At 39.1% G+C, this 22,535-nt stretch overlaps 1 protein-coding gene across 1 annotated transcript in view; it reads right to left on the bottom strand.

Moving 5' to 3' along the window:
• Window positions 1-22,535, bottom strand: part of LOC143162005 (glypican-5-like) — a 402,288-nt gene that overhangs the window by 222,649 nt on the left and 157,104 nt on the right. The gene's annotated exons all lie outside the window — the stretch shown is intronic.

Genomic DNA, 22,535 nt, shown 5'->3' with positions numbered 1-22,535 from the left:
GCAATCTTTTCCACTTAAATAACTCTTCTCCCTCTATGGCAAGGTATTTATAGAGAGCAATCACAGCCCTTCTGTGCCTTCATTCTGTTAAGCTAACTAACCCATACTCTTTCGGCTTCCTTCCCTAAGGCAGGGTCTCCCATTCTGTCCTCACCTCTCAGCCTGAATTCAGCCAGAGCTGAACTGCTGACTTTCTCAGGCATTGATTTTTGCTCTGTGTCCATGTCTTATAAATACCGCTCTGTGCTATCGTCTCTTGCTTCCCCTGCACAGAGAAACATCGCTAAGTTTATCAACACATCACCAAGCTTCATTACAGACGGCTGGAGCTCTAACGTACAATGCCTTCCTATCAGCTTTACCTCGATTTCACTTTCCTAAGCAGTGTCTGCTGCTCTGTCATGTTTCTGCTCCATTATATCCCCCTTCACGTACCACCAGTTGTTCACAACCCTCCCTGTTCTGTTGCCCAGGCATTGCATATAAACAGTTCATTTGCCTCTTTCCCTACCTGGGTTAGGCACTGTCCTCCCATTAATTGTATCACTTCTGTAACTACTGCATTCAGCAGTCTTAGGATCAGTTATGTGTATTCACATGTGCATATGCTTATGCATATGTATTGATAACAGCTAATAAATTAGACACAGACCATTTTTTTACTACTGATAAACATGAATGGGGTGGTTTGAATCCTATTTTTAAGGCAAGTTTTTACCTAATGTGCCAGCCCTGACACCTCCAGTTTGTTTCATCAGATGAAACAGGCTAATTCGTAAAAACAGTAAAATACCAGTAATGACACATTATTAATCCACCAAGAGAACTTATGGGCTTTTTGTTTGTTTTCTTTTGGTTTTATCCACCAAGTTTTCTTTAGAGAAAGATCACAGAGAATTTTCATCATATTTCACAAAATAAATGTGGCAGCAAGAAAAGTGTGGACAATGAAAAAACAGACTGTGGTAGCTGTAGAATCCAATGCTGGTTAAGAAGACAACAGTGAAAAACTGTTGATGACACAGCCTTTTAAGATCAGACCCTCAAAAGTCAGCCCAGTAAATACTGGCACGGTGTCAGCCACATACTTTCACCCAAAAGATGATTATTCTAGCCCAGCTGAGAACCTGGTCACTGACTCTACCTAATGCTTCAAACGTGGAAAGAAATTTCATCTGGAGCTCTAGTACTGACCTGCACAATCCTGGCCCCAGATTTGGAAAAAGTACTGAGCAATTCAACACCATCACCAAAAGCTGCAAGAAACACAACAGAAGAGTTGCTGCTGTTTAGAACAAATTTAACCTTCCCCAACAAAGCTTACAATGGGAGCAAACAGAACTCCAGACAACCACTGTTAACCAACAGGTATTCACAAGAGCATCGGTGAATTTTTCAGTTAATTACAGCAGAGTAAAAACTTTTCTAGCAACTTTGTTCTGTCCTATGTGCATATTGGGAGGGCTGGGAAAGAAAAGACACATGCTTTATTATTCTTTTCAGCATATCAAGTCCAGAGGTATAATTTGATCTAAAAAGCACCCATGCCCCTTTTTTCTGAGTCACTTGCTTTTTCCATTGTATTCTGCATCTTTTTTTTTTTTTCATTAATTGATCAAAACTGTGGATTTCTTCTAAAAATGTTTTGAGATTTTGGGGCTGTATGTTAGGGTATGGCAATATTAATACATTCAGCTATGTTTGTTCTCCCCCAATAAACTGTTCAACAGGTCTCATCATTTCTTTTGACAGTGACTTGACCAAAAATGTCTTGCAGTTTATTGCATAAATTCTGGTGTATTCAGGGCCAAGAAATAAAATGCATTCACCAGACTGAGACTTCTTACAAGATTACAACAATGTTTATGAACAGAGGCAGGCAATTAGGAAATTACCATTAAGAGACCGAAGTCAAAACAGAATCCTGCAAAGATTTAGAACTCTGACTCAAATGTTTATGAAGAATGAGCTGCAAAGGAAGAAAAAGCTTTGATTATACCATTTTTTTTCAATTAGAGAATGCCAAAATAAGCTAAAATAAAAATTTAGAGTCTAACTTCTGAACCACTTAATGTCTGGTTATTGAAATGAAGCATTCTATGTCATTTGTAGTGAAGTACAAATTTTTGAATACTTGGTAGACAGGAAAATAAAACATCTGTCAAAAACAGCTACTACATAACAGCAATCGCATATTAAAAACAATCAAATTTTCTGCTGGTATGAGATGGTGCAGTTCCACTGATGAGGATGCTGCAGCAGCTAAAGTGACAGAGACCATGATGGACAGTTACCCCCAAGCTGTAGTTCAGGAATGTTATAGAGAGCCTTCTACAAAATCTGTGTAATTTACCCCAGATCAAGCTTCTGTTGAAAACTCACTGCTACTTAACAGATCTTATTGTAAATGAGGTAATGAAAGCAAATTCCGATGAAGTCTTTGGACAAACTGAAGATTTATAACGTGCAACACAATGTGGTTTTGATGCTTACATAAAACTACCCTACTTCTCAGGCCTTCTTGACCATATCTTCTTTTTCTGCCCACACACCTGACATCCTGAGTACAGAAATATTTTCCCACTTCACCGATGAATGCTTCTAAGACTCAAAAATGTCCAGTGGACACACACAGATGAACTCCTATACATACTTGCAGATCAAATATGCAGCATAAGCACATGATCTGCAGGCACAGATCTCCATGCACAATCTGTCCAGTGCACAGGAGCATGCAATATTTACTGTGCGTAAATACACCATTAGTAGAGCACATATACACTAGGTCCAGTATATCCTGGACCTAACACAGGGTGACTATCTGTCTTAGAACAGAATAACACTATGGGTGCTTCTGCTTACACAATGTTATAATCAATAAAACTAACTGTGGCACCCTTGTGACCCTCTTCCCTGGGGCTCCCAGTGGAGCTGCATTTGCTAACTTCATTGAATCGAGTTTCTCAGCACTGGGAGTATGTTCCACTACACAAAAGAGGGCTGTTTATCAAAGATGTGGCTTTAAACTTTCAGTAATAAAATAAAAAAGGTCAAAGGCTGCCAGAGAGACCATTATGCCAAATATATTTCAGCATTTTTTCAAATCCAAGTTAATTATGGAGAAGAGGAATGATGCTACTCACTTTAACAAATGATCATTTTTTTTTTTTTGTTCTGGCACAGCGACTGGCATGAAACTAAAATAATTTAAATCAAAAACCCTTTAAATCAAAAAATATGATTTACAGTAAATGTTGGGATGCAATAGTCTATCACCTAAAAAGGGCCTGCAGGTTCATATTATATGGCCAATGACCATGTATATCTTGCTTTTCCATGGCATTTTGCTGATAAATTGTGTTTTAATATATGGCCACTAAAGAGGCTTTAAAAAACCTCTGTAATACTCTAAAAGATTCATCTCCATGATTTAAATAAAGCCTTTTCAATACCAGTAGAATAACATAGTAGAATGACATAGCAGTAATTGGAAGGGATGATCAAAAGACACTTCATGCCACAGTTAGAATCACTTAGAACTTCCTCTATAACTAAAAGCTGCATTAAGTGCCTGAGTTTAAGACAGCAGCTGTTCACAAGTAAATCCACACACTGACTGGCCACTAGAATAGCAAATTCTTATCAGCCACTTCAGTTATACACAACATTGCCTAAACTGTTATTTCCTAAGATATTACACATCCCTCAGGCAACCTTAAAAAGAGAACTTAAAACAAGTCGATCTTTAAGCGCCCAAATAACCCATTAGCTTCTACAAGCTCCTCACAAGATCTTTAATAGACTGCACTTGCATGACCACTTTTTCTGGCAACAATGTCAGCTTAAGGAACTATTGTCCATCTTTTCCCTTTTCCAAATTACTTGTTCTTGCCTATGCTTCCCCCCAGTTGTATCAACACAACTGCTTGCAAGGCCATGTTGTACATTAGGACGTGCTTTGACATAAGTCAGCTGATGCAACACCTAACTCCAGCCAGAAAACATAGTCCTTCTCCCTCCTGCATGCACTCTTACTGCCTCCCTTGCTTCCCTAATATTCCACCTGATCTGAATCAACTCACTGTGCAACCACAGAACTAATAAATCTGAAACAAAGGTGGAAGAGGGTAGAAACCTACAGGCAGGTGCAGGGGGGGAGTGATATTACCTTTCTTTTGGTGGCAGGTAACCATTAGATCAGCAAAGCTGTCAAACTGCACCCTCAGACCAGTGGATAGATTTGGATTAGCATGTTGTTTTAGTTTGGAGTCAGGTAGAACTATAGCCTTAGCACAGGTTTAAGCATGTTGCTAAGCTGGAACCTAAATTTTCATCAACAACTAAGTTAATGCTCAAGTCATGGACACAATGCTTTGAATAGCAGTGTCTAATCTTGTGTCTATTAAGGAAGTAACTTGCAGGGAGTCATGCTCTTCAGTTTCAATAGCAGGGTATTATCAGCATTGCATAATAAGAGTTTTGTTTCCATCGTTAAAAGCTAACTGAAATTTCACACTCCCACTCCATCTTATAATCAGTTACCTGAATTACTTGAAATCCTTTGTCCTATATGAATATACTGCTAGCATCATCTAGCATTATTGACACAAATACTATTATTTGGAGGAACAACTTACGCTTCATTGCTATTAATTCTGCCACACAGAAAAGCTGTAAAAATTATTAATACAATGTGAGCGATTTGATTAATTAAAAAGCACTGATTTACACATCATAGAATGTTCTGTAAATACTTAGAAACCACACACACTAATTATCATTATAGAAACTGAATACGGTTTTATTTTTAAGCTGGATCAAGTCCTATTACCTAATGCAGACCCTTATATAGAGAACTTCTATTGACTCTGTAAATAATTCACATCAGTCTGTGAGGATGCAACTCAAAAACATCTTCCTATTAGAAAGGAACTTCATTATGTTCCAAGTCTGCTTGCAATCAGCAGTTCTTTGTAGGCAATAAGACAGTTTAGGTCCTTTGCCAAATCTCAATGTGTGGCCATTCCATAAAATTGACTAAATCAATGCACTTTGAATTCTCAAGATAGTTCATTTTCCAAAGAACTTGCCTGATTCAGATACATGTATTTAATTCAATGTAAAAAATACGCATCACATTAGTTTATATTTTTCTTAGTTTTTAGATCTGTTCAACTTATTCAACTCACATTTAACTTCTTGGTATGTAAGCATCAGTTTTGCTCAGCACTAATTCCATCACAAGTTGTGAAAGGCTATAAAATGTTTAACTCACTGCTTCAATTCAAGTTAACACCCAGCGACATGTGTATTCTAATGGTTGCTAAGTGACTTTGTAAGTGCTCACCTGGTATTATTTATCACCATTATCTTACAATTGCAGAAGACTTTTCATAAGTTTTCTGAGTGATCTCAATTTCTGTCAATGCGTTTTAAAGCTCTGGGTATCTAGTAAATTAGTTGAGTATTAATATTATGATGGACAACTTGTGATGCAGGCTGTTCATCCAAGTTGTATGCTGTTGCTTGTGCTCCCCATAACCTTTAAGAAACAAGTGTAATGGCTAGTGAACAAGAAATACAAACGTTCCCAAACACACACACTTGCCTGTTGATGCACTCAAGTACTTGTAAAATCAGAACTCCCCAAGGCTGAATCATGATCAGCTCAAACAGCTGCTCCAACTGGTTTTCAGCACTTGAGCAGCTGTAAGTTTTCTTCATGTCAGTCCTGGTGGGCTGATGACCACGTAAGTGACCCTACAGTCAACAACCACCTGAGAGAAAGAAACTGTACGGCAACAGGGAATGCTGTAAGGAAGACCACTTAGGAATCAGTCTGGGAAAGTTTTCATGTTGTTTTGTGGATCGGCAAACAACTGGGAACATTTCATAAACCAAGCTCTCCAGTGGCAGAGAAAGCTGATTTTGTACCCCTCCACTGAAATAGGCTAAAAGTTAGAATCTTTCAGAGGAAGTGCCTTTGCACTTAGCAAGAAAATTCAGGTACAAATAAACATACCCTGTCTCACCTTGTCTTCTACCTTTTTTCAATAATGTTGCTACTTTCTTCACATTTTTACTTCTTACTGTTTTAAACTTCTTTTCAAGACCTGCACAATTCATCACATGATAGGCAATACCCGCATTTTGGGCACACATGCAGTAAAAGTTGATGGACATGGCTTGTGATGTGGCTACTGAGTGCCGCCACAGCAAGCAACATGATCCACTGGGGGCTGAGAGAAGCTTAGTACCATTTTCTCTAAAATTTGGGTCAGAGCCATGGAAAAAACACAGTAGTTCTCAGTCCAGTCTGCTTCCAGCCCATTCCATCTCACCATACATTCCGATGAAAACTTCATGGGCAGTTGCCCAAATATGCTTTAAAATTAAAAGAAACAATACCGAATGTTAGATGACACCCAACTTTTTGTTACATTACCCAATGAATAATACAGAGCGAAGCTAAGGCTAGGAATCAGCAGAGATGTCCTTTTGCCAGTTTTGCTGCAGACATTCAGCATGACTTTGGATGTACTGGTTAAAACACTGTATCTTGGCTATCCGTCTCTGGGAAATTGCTTTGTCTTGGCTTCTCCATGTAGAACACAAACGTTTTAGGGGTGCAGTCGTCCCTTGTTCTACATACACTGAGCAACTAGGACAACTAATCTTGCTTTGGCCAGTAAGAGCTATTACCATGGGAGCATGGTAACAAGTAGTTCAGTAAAAAGTTGGCTTTTTACAACTACCTCCCCATTGAGTTCAAACTGTATGGAAGCACCTAAGTCTCCTACAAGAACAGCTGGTGTTGCAAATCTTACCAGGTCCAAAAGCAATTGTGAAAATATGGAAATAATACAAAACAATCCCTATTCCAGAATGTTTGTTGATATATGCTATTTTACACAACGCTAGTAAGTCTACCCTACTACCCTAATAACCCAGTATTTGAGTTCATAAACTTTACTTTTCAATCCTAGAGGGGTTATTTTCCCTTAAAGTTTTTGCTGATAAAGAAGCCTTTAATACAATCATAACAGCTACCTAAATCAGGAGGGTTTTGTAGAAGACATTTAATACATAGCCCTTCACCTGGCATTTTAGAGCATACTATTGTATTTTGAAATCTATTGGAAAGGCTTTTTACACAACTCATTGCTGATAAAAGAATAACAAAGGAACTGAAGAGAATACATTATTAAATGAAGTTCCAAGAATTAAAAGGAAAGGATTAAAACATGGCTATACCTCAATGCTGTTTGTAATTAAGCCTGAATTCTCAATTGCAAAAGCCTGTTTATTGAATGTAAAAAAAATCACTTGAGTAGTCCTTTATCTTCAGGAAGAAAAATATGAGACACGCTAGCCCTACAGAATCAGCCAGAAAGCATTTTTCCAGTGGTTTTGATTAGCACAAGCTACATCAGTTCCACACAGTTTAAATTAGTACAGGAGGAAGTTTTAAAAATTTACTTCCATCAGAAAACTGCATTTTTATATACCCAACTACAGTGCTAGCAATGAAAATGCAGCACTGGCCAGTGGATACTAGGCAATGATACCCGGTATGCCACCAGCACAGGTGATATATTTTGAACACACCAGGCATAAACATTCTTCCCATGAACCCTCCATCTCAATCACTAAAGACGTCTGCACCTTTCAGGCCATGGAGAAACTGCTAGAGAGCTCAAGCATTAGCACTCCCCTGCTTTCCTCAGCCGTGCCTGCTCCATCTCAGGAATGCTCTTTGCCAAATCCTCAGCTGGAAAGGGTTCAGGAGGAGCTGGGGTTGGGACCAACAGAAACATGGTGGTTTCTCAAAGGAATGCAGAGCTTTCGCTTGAAATGCACCGTACCCTGTTACTGACAAATGCCTCCATGGCAGGATGGGAGGCAGTCCCTTTCCCCGAAGCAATCTGAGATTATCGGTAGTCACAAAAAACTGAAACACAACTTGCATCTTAAGCTTAGAAAGATTAGCGTCTGCAAAAATTTTCATTAACAGAAGAATTCATTCCTCCAGGTAAGAGATGGCTTTGCTGTATCTGTAGCAATGTACAATGTACAATCTGAGTTGATTGTTTCAACTCAATGTTTCAGGAGGGCTGTGCTTTTGGAATTATTGCACTAGAAAGCAATCATACCTAAGCATAAGGGCATTCTTTCCCCTCTAAAAAGTCTGTTTTGCTCCAACTCTATGACACCAATGACCGCAATAACACGGTTCACACCTTTGCGGAGTCCTGGCAGTTCTCATATACTTTGCAGTAGGAATAGTATTCAACTCCTTAACCTCAAAACATCAATGACAGGAGATTACTACCATTTCACAGCAACTTTACTTCAGAGGTTATCAAAAAACTCCCTCAGGTTCCCTAACATGTGACTTCCTGGCTGCAGACTCTGAACTCGGGGTTTTGGGAGCAAGATGACACTTTGATGCATGCTCTGTGTTTTCTGCTGATGTGGGGTAATATCCAGCTCTTTGTTGCACATTTGAACCGTCCTTCCAAGGACACCATAAAGGTACAACTTGGCCTAACAAACTCTTGGAGGGATTTCTGGAACTGAGTCCTCACCCCCCAAACCATGGAGATGTTCTGACAGGCTGCTAGGTAGCATTACACTATAGCAGAGCAAAAGATTTCCTGTTGTCCACGATTTGCAGTATCTCTTAATTTGCCATACGAATCTCTGAATTACAACTTTCCCTTTATTCTCTTTTCCTTGTAGTTAAGGCTCTTGCTTACAATAGCAAGGTTTGTAACACCCACTCAAACATTCTGGGTAAGCTGTCTGCTACCACACAGAAAAGACCTCAATCCTTTCTCCTTGCAGTCCAGCTGCAAATAAACTCACCCAGACAACCACCTGAGTTTACCTTAAATAAGACCAGCCAAGGTGTCTGAGTATACCCAGGGGAAACCAGCTATGCCAGGGAAACAGATGTTCTTGAATGTCTGCTGTACATAACCTAACTTTTCTAAAATTATCTCTGCCATGGGTAATACTGCACATAGATATCCATTCTTCTATTTGTTTTTATGACGTTCCGAGGTTGTGCAGCCACACAAGCCTTCCCACCTAGCAGTCTTCCCCCAGGGACATGGCTATAGGAAGCAATGAATTATTATGGATCAAATCTGTCGCTGATTTAAAGTGGCACAGTTCTATTAAAATTACAACAGCTTAATGTATGCCTTACAGTTTTGTATTCCAGGTATTGCAAATACAGCAAAAGAAAATATGTGACTGGAGCAGCAATAACTCCAGTTGTTCCTTTCTTTTACTTTTGACTCTATTACAGGTTTTGGTGGCATCCCTTCTTCTCCCTCACCCTGGTAAGAGGTTGAGGGGATAAGAAAAAAATGCTGGAGAAACCATGGCAATGTGCTACATCACACTAATTGTGCTCGACCATCCTGCCTCTGCAAAAATGGAAAATATAACTGCAGTTGGTTTTGTTTTGGCCCCAGGTGTTTTTAGAGCAGTGAATCATTTATTATCTTGCTTTACCTAAGGCATTTTCCAATTAGCTAATGAAGACTCCACTATCACAGATCAACCACAGAAATTTAAGGTACTACAAGGTCTGCTGGTTTTCCTTAGCAAAATTGAATTTCCTGATGCATACTCAAAATGCCAATACGTACCCTGAAATTTTTTTAGTATTTCAGGGATAACATTTTAAATGCATTTCCCTGATCTTGATTCTCAAAACTCAAGTCCATCTCTATGTTCCTTTTTATTTCTGCAGTTCACCAGGTGAAATTCTAATTTTAGACAAAGGGCCTGCAAAGGTTAGAGGTCAACACTGAATGTGGACTTGTATTTAAGTTAACTTACAAACACATTGTTTGTCCCAGGCAGTTTATTACAAGTAATTTGAAAGGAGTCTCACAGCTGGGCAAGTATATACACAATTTTCTTTAAATTTTTGTATGTAGAAATAATCACTTATGCTTTTAATAAATATACTGTTTGCCTTTTTTACATTAACTTCCCACAAACATATTGTTCAAATCGTGCCCCAAATTCTTCAGTGGAAATGAACTGCCAAGTCCTGGGTATGAACAGAAATAACAACTGAATATTTATAGATAAACATTATATGTAAATAAATTTTTATATAAATAACAATTATTATCTGGTCAATGACCCTGGGAAAATCACCAGGTCATGATCCAGACCACTGCCACATTATATTACTCACAGTAAGGCTAATTCATTATAAGCCAAGGGCATCATGAGCTGAGAGACAAAGCTAACCACTCTGTTAACTCTTGAGTTTTAACATTTCACTCTCAAATATTTATTTTTCATTTAAAAGTATGCTTTGAAGTGACATTATTTCAATAAATAAGAAAAAACGGGAGAGTCAAAGATGGGCCTTTATCAACATCTATGTATCTTCAGTTAGTGAAGTTTGTCAGAGCCTCCTAAACTATCTGCAATATTGGACTAATTTTCATAATGCTAAAAAATACTTCTGCTGATTTTTTGCATTTATCAAATATGCACTTCAATGTTTAATTTTCTGTAGAAGACAGTTTATTGCTTTGTAAACGCATTTGACATATCAGAAATAGTGTGGCCAGCAGGAGTAGGGAAGTGATCGTGCCCCTGTACTCGGCACTGGTGAGGCCGCACCTCGAATACTGTGTTCAGTTTTGGGCCCCTCACTACAAGACGGATGTTGAGGTGCTGGAGCGTGTCCAGAGAAGGGCAACGAGGCTGGTGAGGGGTCTGGAGAACAAGTCTTATGAGGAGCGGCTGAGGGAACTGGGGTTGTTTAGCCTGGAGAAGAGGAGGCTGAGGGGAGACCTCATCGCTCTCTACAACTACCTGAAAGGAGGTTGTAGCGAGGTGGGTGTCGGTCTCTTCTCCCAAGTAACTAGCAATAGGACAAGAGGAAATGGCCTCAAGTTACGCCAGGGGAGGTTTAGATTGGATGTAAGGAAAAATGTCTTTACTGAAAGAGTAGTTAAACATTGGAACAGGCTGCCCAGGGAAGTGGTGGAGTCCCCATCCCTGGAGGTATTTAAAAGACGACTAGATGAGGCACTTAGGGACATGATTTAGTGGGCATGGTGGTGTTGGGTTGACGGTTGGACTCGATGATCTTAGAGGTCTTTTCCAACCTCAATGATTCTATGATTCTATGACATATTATCCTTTAATTAAAATATATAAAAATTATTTGACAACATTCTGTTTAAAGAATGAAATAATTTTATGAACAGTCTCAAGAATTCTTTCATATTCAGTAAAGCACATACATGGCACCTATGGCCTAGAAAATAAGATAGACGGGCGTTTTGTTGGTTTTCAAATCCAGCTTTGAAAAGTTTTCATCCTGCTCAAATTTGCTTGTCCAGCAACAGCATAGCTTTCAAGAGCATTGCAAATGTTTCTGCAATAAGCATTGCCAATAAAGACATTGAGATGTTTGCAGACCCTACGTTCCCCTTTCTCTGATCAAATCAAAACTCTAAGTAGGGCTGCCAGGAACACCTCTGCAAACAGAATTATTTCTAAACCAAGTAAAGCGATTACTCATACAAAGAAACGCAAATCCAGGTCAAGAAGAAAATAAGCATAGGAAAGAACTGAGAAAGATGTAATGTTCTCTTCTTTATCATTCTAAGAAATGAATTTAAATCTAGTTGATGGAAAAATGGTGTTGGCAATATTTTAAAAAGCTGGGTATAATTTTAAAATATCTGTATTACTTTTTCTGAGTAACCCTGAGGATGAGCCAGAGATTTACTAAGTTGTGAACTACTTGCAGCAATCAGTTTGACAAGCTGGGCCCCCTTTCTGTTTATTAATTGATCAATGTAAAAAAATTACTGGGTCATTAATAGCTCTTACTTGGTCAAGATCTCTGGTATCACCTTGGGTGAGAAAATACTTTGAAAATGTAATCACGGTTCATCCTCACCGCTCAGCTTAGCTGGCAAGATACTGATTGGTCAGAATAGGGGAGGCTAGCTCAGGTTCAACACATCAGCTAAGCCATGCAAAACTGACAAAATATAACCAAATCTGACAGCATGGCCTTGCCTATAACCTGCTTTCCTACTTAACGTTCTGCAAACACAAATCATCCAAACCTTTCATTTCCTTATAAAACAAGCACTGTGTCTGTATCACGGGTAGAAAACTGGGAATTATAAAATCACCACCCTGTTATGCCTGTGAAGTGATATTCTAGTTGTAATAATCTCTGCTGATAATTAGACCATAAGCAATTAAAGTAGCATTATATGAAGATAGGAATGTGACAAGATACATTTGTGTAGACATCAGGGAGAGGCTTAAGTTATGCACTGCTAGCATAGTGTCCTCTTCCCAGGAAGGCATCTTGGTAAAAGCTAGTCATAGAAACCACCTGAAAGAAAGAGGAGATATCTACAGGCATCTTGGTTCCCAACTCCCAGAAAACCTGACTAGACTGCTTAATTAAAGAAGGTGTATCAACTACTGGACAGAAATTACTTTTACTGCTACAGATTGCTATTAGGACATGGCCAAAATAAAACCACCCTGGATTTAACTCCACTGTCTTTACCTTGTCAAAATTACTCTTTTAGATAATAAGATAATACAGATATAGACTTGTAATCTAATCAAAACCTTCCAAAGATTTCCCGTGAACTCTGTGCTTCTTGGAGAGAAGGAAAAAAGGAGGTTGAGATGTCTTGCTCTGAGATTTAATTTTATTAAGAACATTCTTTCTCCACATCACAGAGCACAAACCAGCCTGGTCTTTCTCCGAGGCTTGGTTCCATTTTCCATGCCCAGAGGCTCCTAGAAGCAACCAGCCAAACCTTCTCTTCACCTTTGTTTTTCCTGAGAGATCCTTCCCTGTTGTCTCTGTTTTTCATAAGCCTCAAACTTTGCTCCTGAGCACTGCTTCTACTCTCCCTGCTAAGCAGTAATCCATCTGCATCACTTCGCAGGACAGCACCTTTTCAGCCAGAGGCGCATATCTGCATATACAGCCCCTTAACTGAAGGACATAATATGTATAATACCAATTCTGTAAAAGATAGGAAAAGGCTTTAATATGTATGCAGGACGATTAAGTCTGTGACTAGCACATGGCTCAGTCGTACCACACTTTTTGAGAAGTATAGTATAGCTGCAGCTGTATTTTACTATTTCTTCACTTCCATCTGCTTGGTTTGTATCATCTGTTCTCCTCTAAGTGACCAAAACAGCATTATCATCACTACCATTAATTATTCACATTAAAGAAACTCGGCCTCAGTTCTCCGAATAGTCATCTTCCTCTCTAACAAAGAAAGATCATCCGTTCCTACCCCTTAGGTGATTATGATCTAAAAACATATTGAGACAGAGAGGTGGAAGAAAAATCAGCAGGAAGATGTCAAGTCATATGTGAAATGATTGTGTTTAGTACAATAATTGGCACCCATGGTCACTTACGAATGATTTTGCTAGCTGTGTTCACTGCCCTAACAACTATTGTATCAGTAAGACAATAAAACTATAGCTAGTTGAAAAGCAAGGTTTCTGGGCCATAGGAAATTCTTCTCTCTCCCTCACTACAACAATTCAAGCGTGATTCAACCCTCCATTTTTTTCACAAACTCAACCCTGAGCTGCAGCTTGGCAAGGGGGAAAACACCATCTCGGTTAAGCCTGCCATAAGACAAGCTTAGAACTCCTTCGCTCTTGCTGTCCACGCTCCAGAGATGTTGGCTGTCTGACTGGCTTCAGTTTGGAGCAACAGCTGGCTCCTCAGCTGGCAAAACTCAAGCACAGGGCAGTACTTGCTCTACAGACTATAGGAACATACCTACCTCAGCCTCTGTGGCTCTACGAACTTCAGTACACTTGGCCACAGCAATGAGACAGGGATTTGCTCCAGCTGGCATGCCAAGGTTTTGCAGGACCCTTATGCAGAGGCAGGACCAGAGCCTGTTTCAGAGCAGGCATTCTCAGGGGTTTCAGGCTCCCCCTGCCCAGCGCAGCCACTGCAGACACAGCTGGCTGCTCTGCAGGACCAATCTTTCCCTGGTGCTGCTTCCCAGGGCAGCCTGCCTGGCCACCCAGCAGTGGAAATGATGGGTATACAGATCAGGACAGTCTGAGCACTGCACCATGCCGTGGATTTGGCTGCACTGGGTCCATACTATTTCACATGCAGTATATAAGGCACAGTAAATCAGGACACTTTGTGCATTTTTAACTAAAGCACTAATGAGGAGGAGAAGTCCCCAGGAGGCAAGGATATCGTTAACACAGTAGGAGCTTAAATTGAGAAACTTCTCAGACTCTGCACATCATCCGCATTTCTCTGAATTTTATGCCAGTCCTCTGCTAAAGACTTAGGAAAAACTACCAGAGAAATCTTCTGGCTTCTGGGCTTAAAATAATTTCTCCAGGAATCTTTCATAATTAAGGGGAATGCGTATTTTATTTATTTATTTTTAGGATACTTCCTAAAACTTCACTGACTGACCTGAGGAAAGCCTCAAAGGAGTTAGTGCTCTCTCCTTCTCCACTCTGACCCTGACATTAACCCACCCAAACAACTTCCCTTCCAGTTCAACTTTCATTAAGTGCAGTTCTACACACAAACATAAAAACATGTCTTCTGCAGCGACTGCCCCTTCCTTAAAACATACTTAGTCCCCACAAAAATTCCTCCATTATCATATCCTTCCACAGAGGAAGGGACCAAAGCCTTTTTGTCCTTAAATTGCAACTCTGAAGTTGACGGATTTTGTCCTCATTTAAAGGAGGTGCAGGTGCATCACGTTGATGAAGGAAAAATCGTGTATCAAACTGCTTCTCCATGCAGGCAGTGCCAAGAGATTCTACAGCAAAGACACGCTCATCCCAGCACATTTCCTCTCACCATCGCTCCTGAGCGTGCCAGCTTCACATGTAGAGGGATATTCTCCAATGTGCAGACAGCTTCAGATTCAAGCCCACTTTCAGCAGCATCAGAGACTAGCAGAAAGTAGTGAAAAAAAGGATCAGCTGCACAGTCTACAAGTGCTACAGAGTATGGCATATCCACATAATTACTGTGGATCAAATACTATACATAAATTACTTCGAGGCACTGGCTTAATCCCTTGGATTTGAAAATAAGAACGTATTTTGGGCTTTCTTACTACCCTTCCATCAGAGCTCATATTTTCTTTGTTCCTGTAAATCTATAGGGTTCTTTCTGTAGCTGTATGGGAATATTTGCATTTTAAACTGACAACTCTCAGAACAGAAGAGATCATCTGTTTTAAAAAGCAATCACAACAGAGGTCAGTGAAAGTACATGGCAGACAGGGAAAGCTACAGCAAGATGGCTTTATATCAATAACATGGAGAGGTTGCGTAATAAACAATGTATAAATTAAACTATTTTTAAATGGTATTTAACATTTGTCAAACTGTCTTTGTGTCTACTCATCTGATCTGCTTCTTATAGGCAAATCTTCCTCTAACTGCAAGACATGGCTCTGAATACTATTGTAGCCAGCAAACATGCTTAGATAACCATGTTTTATTGAGAGGTCAATTTCTGGGATAGAACTAGGCAGCAATGTTTTTTTTATCCTGCCAAAAATATCAACATTTCAAAAGTTTACCTGTTCTGTGTCGAGAAAACACAAAACCTTTCACACAGGAGAATAATATCATTCCACTCTACATACTCACTTATTAAAACTGAGACCAAAGCTACACACATTGCAGCTGAGTACCCTAGCCACAAGAGCTACACAACAGCCTCTTTTCTCCTTTCACTAGCATGTTAAATGTTTTATCACTTATACATAGAGCAGTTTCAACAGGAGAGAGTGACAAATTCCGCCACAGTGTAACAGGTTTCTTGGGGATCTGGGGGACTCTTCAAGGCTTCCAGGCTAGAATCCAGATTTTTTTTTTACTTTTTTTTCCATGAATCAACATCTTCCAGTGAAAACCAGTTCAATAAAAGAAAAATGCCTATCCCTGACTCCAGCTCTAACTTTAGATTCTACCCCACCTTGCTACAGCTATTTGTCTAAGAAGTTGGCTGTGACTGGATATGTTAAATCATACACACGTTATACTAGACCAAAGATATTTTGCCAGCACCTACCCAAACCTACACAGGGAATGGAAACCAGCGAAAAGCAGATGATTTTATGTTTTTTGACATTCAGGTTTGGGTAGTACTAGAAACAGACTTCTAACCCACCCTTTAGATACCAAGTACCTGTAACACACATAAAACCAACATGAAGGCCTAATTTACCTTAATGACAATTTACAGGAAGATCATTCTAGCACAGTAAAACCTGGATCGAACTGCCAAGTATATTTAGTTCAACATATATCTAATTTAGTTTGAACTGAAGCATGTGCCACAGAGGACAATTCTACTGACCTCTACGAGATCACTCAAGTTGTTACTGCCAGGCTCTTGCTGAAATGGTGTGCTGAATCAAGGGCAGAAGTACAAGTACCACAAGCTGTACACAGAAAGGCTTTGCGGTATCAGAGCAGTAGAGAGTGTGTGAGAAACAGTATCATCTTCTATGACTAACAGACAATTGAGTATTTGAACAAGGCACCAAGGTGAGAGGAGGGCTAGGAGCTGTTACAGAGCAGGATAACTATTCATACCTTCCAAGAGAACAAACGAAGTTGGCTGACAGCAGCCTAGCTATTAAGTAGAGATTTTTCGCATTTCCACTAAAATATTTTCATTTAAGCAACTGTAGGTTTTATCACAGCAACACTTTTCTTAAAGTATTCACTTTTGTTTGAAAAAGGTAAAATTTATTATTTATTTTATTTGATAGGCTGTATTAAAACAGCAGGCCTTTAGGAACCAGTCAAAGTCCAAAGAACTTAATGCATGTTTTTTTCCATTGACCTGCTCATACTGTAGATAGTCTACAAATGCTGTTTTTGTCACTGCTGGGACACAGGACTAATAAAGAAGAATGAGAAAATTCACCTCCAACTAATTTTTTTTAATACATCGTTACTTTTACATCTTCAATTTCTTCCTGAAATAATGTAAAAAAGATTTTTATGTACACCTGCTGGTATTTTTCTCACACCTATCAAGACATCACATTCTAACAGTTACACGTAACACTACAATTTGTAGAGCAAATTCTTTTCAATACACCCATTCTGGTAATACAAAGCAATAGTAAAACTTTGTAGGGATTGGTCTGGAAATTTAGAAGTCTTTGTATTAAGTTGTATACTGCTCAGAAAAGCGGTGTGCTCTGGGGCAGCACAGACATTCAATGTTCCGAGAAATGCCAAAACACAAACATCATGTGTTATCCCTTTTCATCCAACAGACAAAGGGACCAGACTTGTGACTCTACCTTATAGTTTTAGGAGAAAGGATTAGGTATATCAGTATCAAAAGTATTCTTACCGATATCTCATTTAGCTGATATTCTGAAGAATAAATTTTCAGTCCAATATCTCTAGGCTAAGATAGGATTTTCTTTTTCTTGTTGATACTACTGTATTACATACCCATTGCAAATGAATGAAAATGATTTTTACTTCCCTACTGGAAGAATCATTGGCTAAGACAGACTGAAGGATCAAATAAGGCTTTCTCTTTCTACCTTTCAGTGGGACTTTGTCTGTGACCTTTTCTTATAGGAATGGGTAGAAAGTCACTATGCTGGACTCTGCACAAGAAAATAAACTTTATCTTGGATGTTTTCTATAGACTTTAACCATGTCTGGATTGTTTTTGTTAGAAGAGTTTCAATGATTGGAACACTACCGTATTATTACTGTACTAATTTAATTGGAAAGTTTCCGTTTTCTGACTAAGTAAGGGCTGTTCTTTTCTTCTTCTGAAAAAAATAAATAGAAAAAATAGCATACAAAAGAAAGAGTACCTGCCCATCATTCTTTTTTATTACTCTTCAATAAAGAACATCCCAAAGCTGGCAAAATAAAAGACATACTATGATAGTATCAAATTAGCCCGTTACACATTGCATCTGCAAAATACTGCCCCACTGGAGCAACCTAGATGACTATGACAAGATTTATTCTTCCATGTATTCTGCTCAAAGTCCTGCCCCACAGAATATTTAAATCAAAAGGAGTAAGTCATTGAGTAGACACCAAATCCACAAGTGTCCCCCAAGAAACTTTGAAACCAAGTATTAATTATTTGTATTCAATTCCCTTAACCTGAGAGAAAATGCTTAATGCTACGATGTTAAAAAGAGGCCTTCACAAGTCAAATCCCTATTTGTATTTACAGCAATGTTTTTCAAATACTGACTTGAGCCATCAACATAAATTACCTGGACATATCACAGGAACAATATTAACGAAGGAGAAAGCCTACCATTAATGCTGCAAGTAAGATGAGAGCGTGATTATGCAGAAGGAGGACTGTTTCCAACAAGCAGGTTGTACTTAACTAGCAGTGGGCATAGAGTCACCATGACTCAATCCAGAAAACTGCATTCACCACATCAGGATCTTTTTTTTTTTAACAGCATACTATGCACAGACACACAAGCCAAAATGCAACTTTAAAACAAAAAGCAGAAAAACAAAGCTTTAAAGACAAGCACCAAAATACTGGAGGTAGCTTCTCAGCTCTTCCTCAAAGCTGAGCTGTAAATGGTTTAGTGAAGCTGCCAGTGGAGTTCCTCAAGTGACCTGAAACGCAGACTGAGCACCAGCATGGCCTGCTGTCTACCAAGAGGTCATGCACAACGTGCACCAAGTTAAGTAACAAGACCTCAGTCATCCAAACTTCACAGCAGTCCAGTCCAAGAGAAGTGAGGACCACAAATCATTCTATCAAACTTCACAAACAGACCCTGGGTAAGCAGTTACTCATGCGTTGAATAAGGCTTCTCATGCTCTTTTTGTGCCACATGAAAAACTTATATGCTTGCTACTGGCTTTCTCTTTCTCTCTTTTTATTTCTGTACCTTAGTACAAAACTTGCCTCCTGACTCACATTAACTTCTCATCTGTAGTTGGTGCTGGATAATTCAACATGTTGCTCCTTTTTGGAGTTAAATTTTCTCCCAACAGCTAGCACATAATTACATTTAATGAAATCTCTACACTGAGACCAATCTCTTAATGGTTTCCATTTGGAAACCATTCAGTCCATTTCCAATGGACTGAAATCCTTAAAATTGTCTTTCCTTTATCATTGCATAAAAAACCACACAAAACAAACAAACAAAAAAATCAAGTCTTTAAGTATATAGACTTATCAGTTTAAATTACGAAGATCAGTGCAGATGACAACCAGCCAAATGGTCTGTCACAAGTATTCATGAGGCAGCTATCACCTACAAACATCATTGACTTCTGTCACTTTTCTTTACACGCTTTTTCAGTGTGGGTCATAGAGAAGACATGCCTTGACTTTTTCAAAATTTGTGGTGAGGAGGGAAGGGACTTAAGGAGTCTACATTCCTAATAGAAAGCCTCACCAGAAAATATGATTTCTGGTCAAAACCGTAAAAAATTTCTTATGTTTCTGACCAAACTAATAAATCTTTCCTCAACAATGGAAACTCAGTTTGTATTTGCAAACCCAAACATTAATTTTCAGAAGTCATACAAGCCAGGAGCAAATAACTCTTTCCTCATTTAGTCAGGATTCTACTACTTAACAGAAAATCCTTAAATAAATGCACTGAAGCGCCACAAGAAGCTTTAATACAATGCTGCAGACGTATATGGGCATGCAATCATTCCTTCCCTCCAGTGGCTGGCTTGCACAATGGAAGGGGAAAGGAGGGAGGGCTTGCTACTAAAATTAATTATGTATGCTCGTAAAAGTTTCTTTTATAGTGTAAGGAGAAAGGTTGTATAAATATGTAGTGTGTAAAACAATACCTGTTTTCAGCATATGGCTTCGATCCAGCCTGTACTTTAGGGTGCTGTTGTTCATATCCACATTGCATGCATACTCACACAGCAAAAACTGAACTCACAAAGCTACACCCATTGGCTGCAGCATCAGAGTTGTGAAGGGTTCTTTAGGGGCAATCTTTCATTTTTAAAAAGTTCTCTCTGGAATTCAAAAGGCATCAGGTATCACTATACAGTACAGCGACTGTGGAACATACTCTTTTTGATCTTGACAGCTCTTCTCCAGCAGAGGAGGTACCTTACTCACAAGTAGTTATGGGACACATAAGGTATTTCATAACCACTTACTTTTCAGCGATGTATTCTGGTTCTTAAACACAGCACCGCAGATGGTCCCAAGAGCGTAACAGGTATCCTTTTGACCGAACAGAAAATTGAGGCTGAAAGCCTGTGCCTAACAGCTTAGTCTTGTGCAATAGTAGAAATGGCCCTTGACTGAAGAAGTAAATACATCTTCCCAATTTGTGGAGAAAAATAACTAATAATGATGTGTAACAGCTTTTGAGACAACGCCCCTTCCTGTTGTCCATGTGTTCAAAAAGTATTTACAGCACTAAAATTCACTAGGTACAATTTTACAAGTAGGGAGCAGTTTTCCTAATTCCATTTTTTCCCCATTTTGTGTTTCAGTTAGAGTGAGACTGTCATCAAACAAACACAGCTAAGGAGTTTTCTGCTAACTATTTAATGACATTATAACATGTCTGTTCATTGTTAGAAAGACAGTCCCCTCTTCTCTCCCATGTGATTAAAGATGTAACAGCTCATGATTTTTATAGAGTCAGAGCTAGAAGCAGAAGAGTAATCTAACCACAGGATCCTACATGGCATTAATCTCAAATCACCACAGAAGACATTCCTTTCTACATATGTATATTCCCATAACCCCCTGGGAGATGTTTTAGTAACGTCCTTTCTGGCACTAAATATGTAATTCCTTCAATTACTATCAGCTTACTATGTTGGCCTCTGATCTTGCAGAAAAAAAAAAACATCTAGGCGTTATTATATGGCATTTTAATAACTCTTGCAGATTGAACACAGCTTGTTGGTTGAATTTGTGTGCTTCCTTTTCATTAAAAATCACTTCACATGGGTTATATACATACAAAACATCCAATGCTAACCAATTATTTTTCTGTTTGCTAGTACTGGTGAAATGCAATGAAACAGCTTCACTTTCACAATATATCGCAAATTCATTCGGACCATATTTTCTGTTCATAACTAAAAGCTGCCTAACATCTTTTTAAGAAATCCTCTCAAACTGAACTGAAATTGAATTTATTCCTATTGGAAACAAGAAGAACAAATATTATCTCCTTATTGAGGCATTTATTTCCTTATATTCCTATGTTTTCTTAGTTAAATAGATTTTGCTTTGTGAGCATCTTTTAAAAACTACTATAGTCCTCTGTGGTGGCACTATTCATATCGTATGTATTTTATCTAAGTACTACAGGTTAGTGACTGGGGGTAAAGAACAGTTCTAATCTCATCCTGTGCATAATGCTCTGTTTAAAATATAATTGCTTCTTTCCATCATCAGTGAAGTCTCTCACCTTGTAAAAACAGAAAATAATGCAGGTTGCTGTGTCTCTCAATGCATCTGACAGCTATTAAGAGAGTCTGCTAAGCACCGGTGCTTGTTAGTTTGCTGTCAGCATGGCCTTCAAGAGTTCCAGGTCCACAAACACTCTATGGTGCATGGCGAGAGGACAAGAAACAACAGATAAAATTTGGAATCAGAGAGGTTCTTGCTGGATAGAAGGGAAAATTTTTGCACCATGATAGTCAAGAAGTGGAACAAGTCACCCAGAGAGCTCATGCTGTCTCCATCACTGGAGGTTTTCAAGACCAGACTGGATAAAGCCCTGAGGAACCTGATCTGATCTCACAGCAGCCCCTGCTTTGAGCAGGAGGTTGGACCAGAGACGTCCTGAGCTCCCTTCCAAGCTGAAAGGAACTATGGTTCTAAGGACATATATTTTTATTTCATGGGACTGTACTGTAATTTGCAAAATGCTCTCAAATAAAGCAGGGGAGAGTAAGATCAGTGCATTAAACATAGTGGTTTTTCCATCCTTCTTTATGACCTATCCCAAAGCTCTAATTCTAGAAACTTTCTTCTCAGCAATCAAGCATAAATCCAGAGTATCCCACAGAAGTGAATAAAGCCTCTGTGCCTTTCCTGCAGTGCCGCTGCTGACAGAGATCGGTCTTTGCTACCTGATGGTGGAAGCTCTAGAACAGCAAAGATTATGCCAGTCAGCTCAGCACCCCCTTAGCTGTTTCCTTTCCAGCATCTCTGGACTAAATACTAGTCTTGTTACCTCACCTCTTCTTATACACAGCTGACCTCCACATACCCCCTACCTACACTACTTGTTTGATTTCCCTACAACTCTTCCTCTTTCCTTCATATTCTGCGGCCTGGCACTGGCACCACATGTCCTACAGAGTCAGTTTTGATCCATTTATCTGAATCTGACCGAACTCATATGGATATATTTTGTAGAGCAAATACAGTATGTATGTTTATAACAGAAAGGTAAACAGTTTCTATATGAAGCACTTCTGTCTTTACTTCTGTAAAACGTCTA

The sequence above is a fragment of the Aptenodytes patagonicus genome, chromosome 6, assembly GCF_965638725.1.
Source record: "Aptenodytes patagonicus chromosome 6, bAptPat1.pri.cur, whole genome shotgun sequence".
In the NCBI taxonomy this organism is placed as follows: domain Eukaryota; kingdom Metazoa; phylum Chordata; class Aves; order Sphenisciformes; family Spheniscidae; genus Aptenodytes; species Aptenodytes patagonicus.
This window is presented reverse-complemented; position numbering and strand designations above follow the sequence as displayed.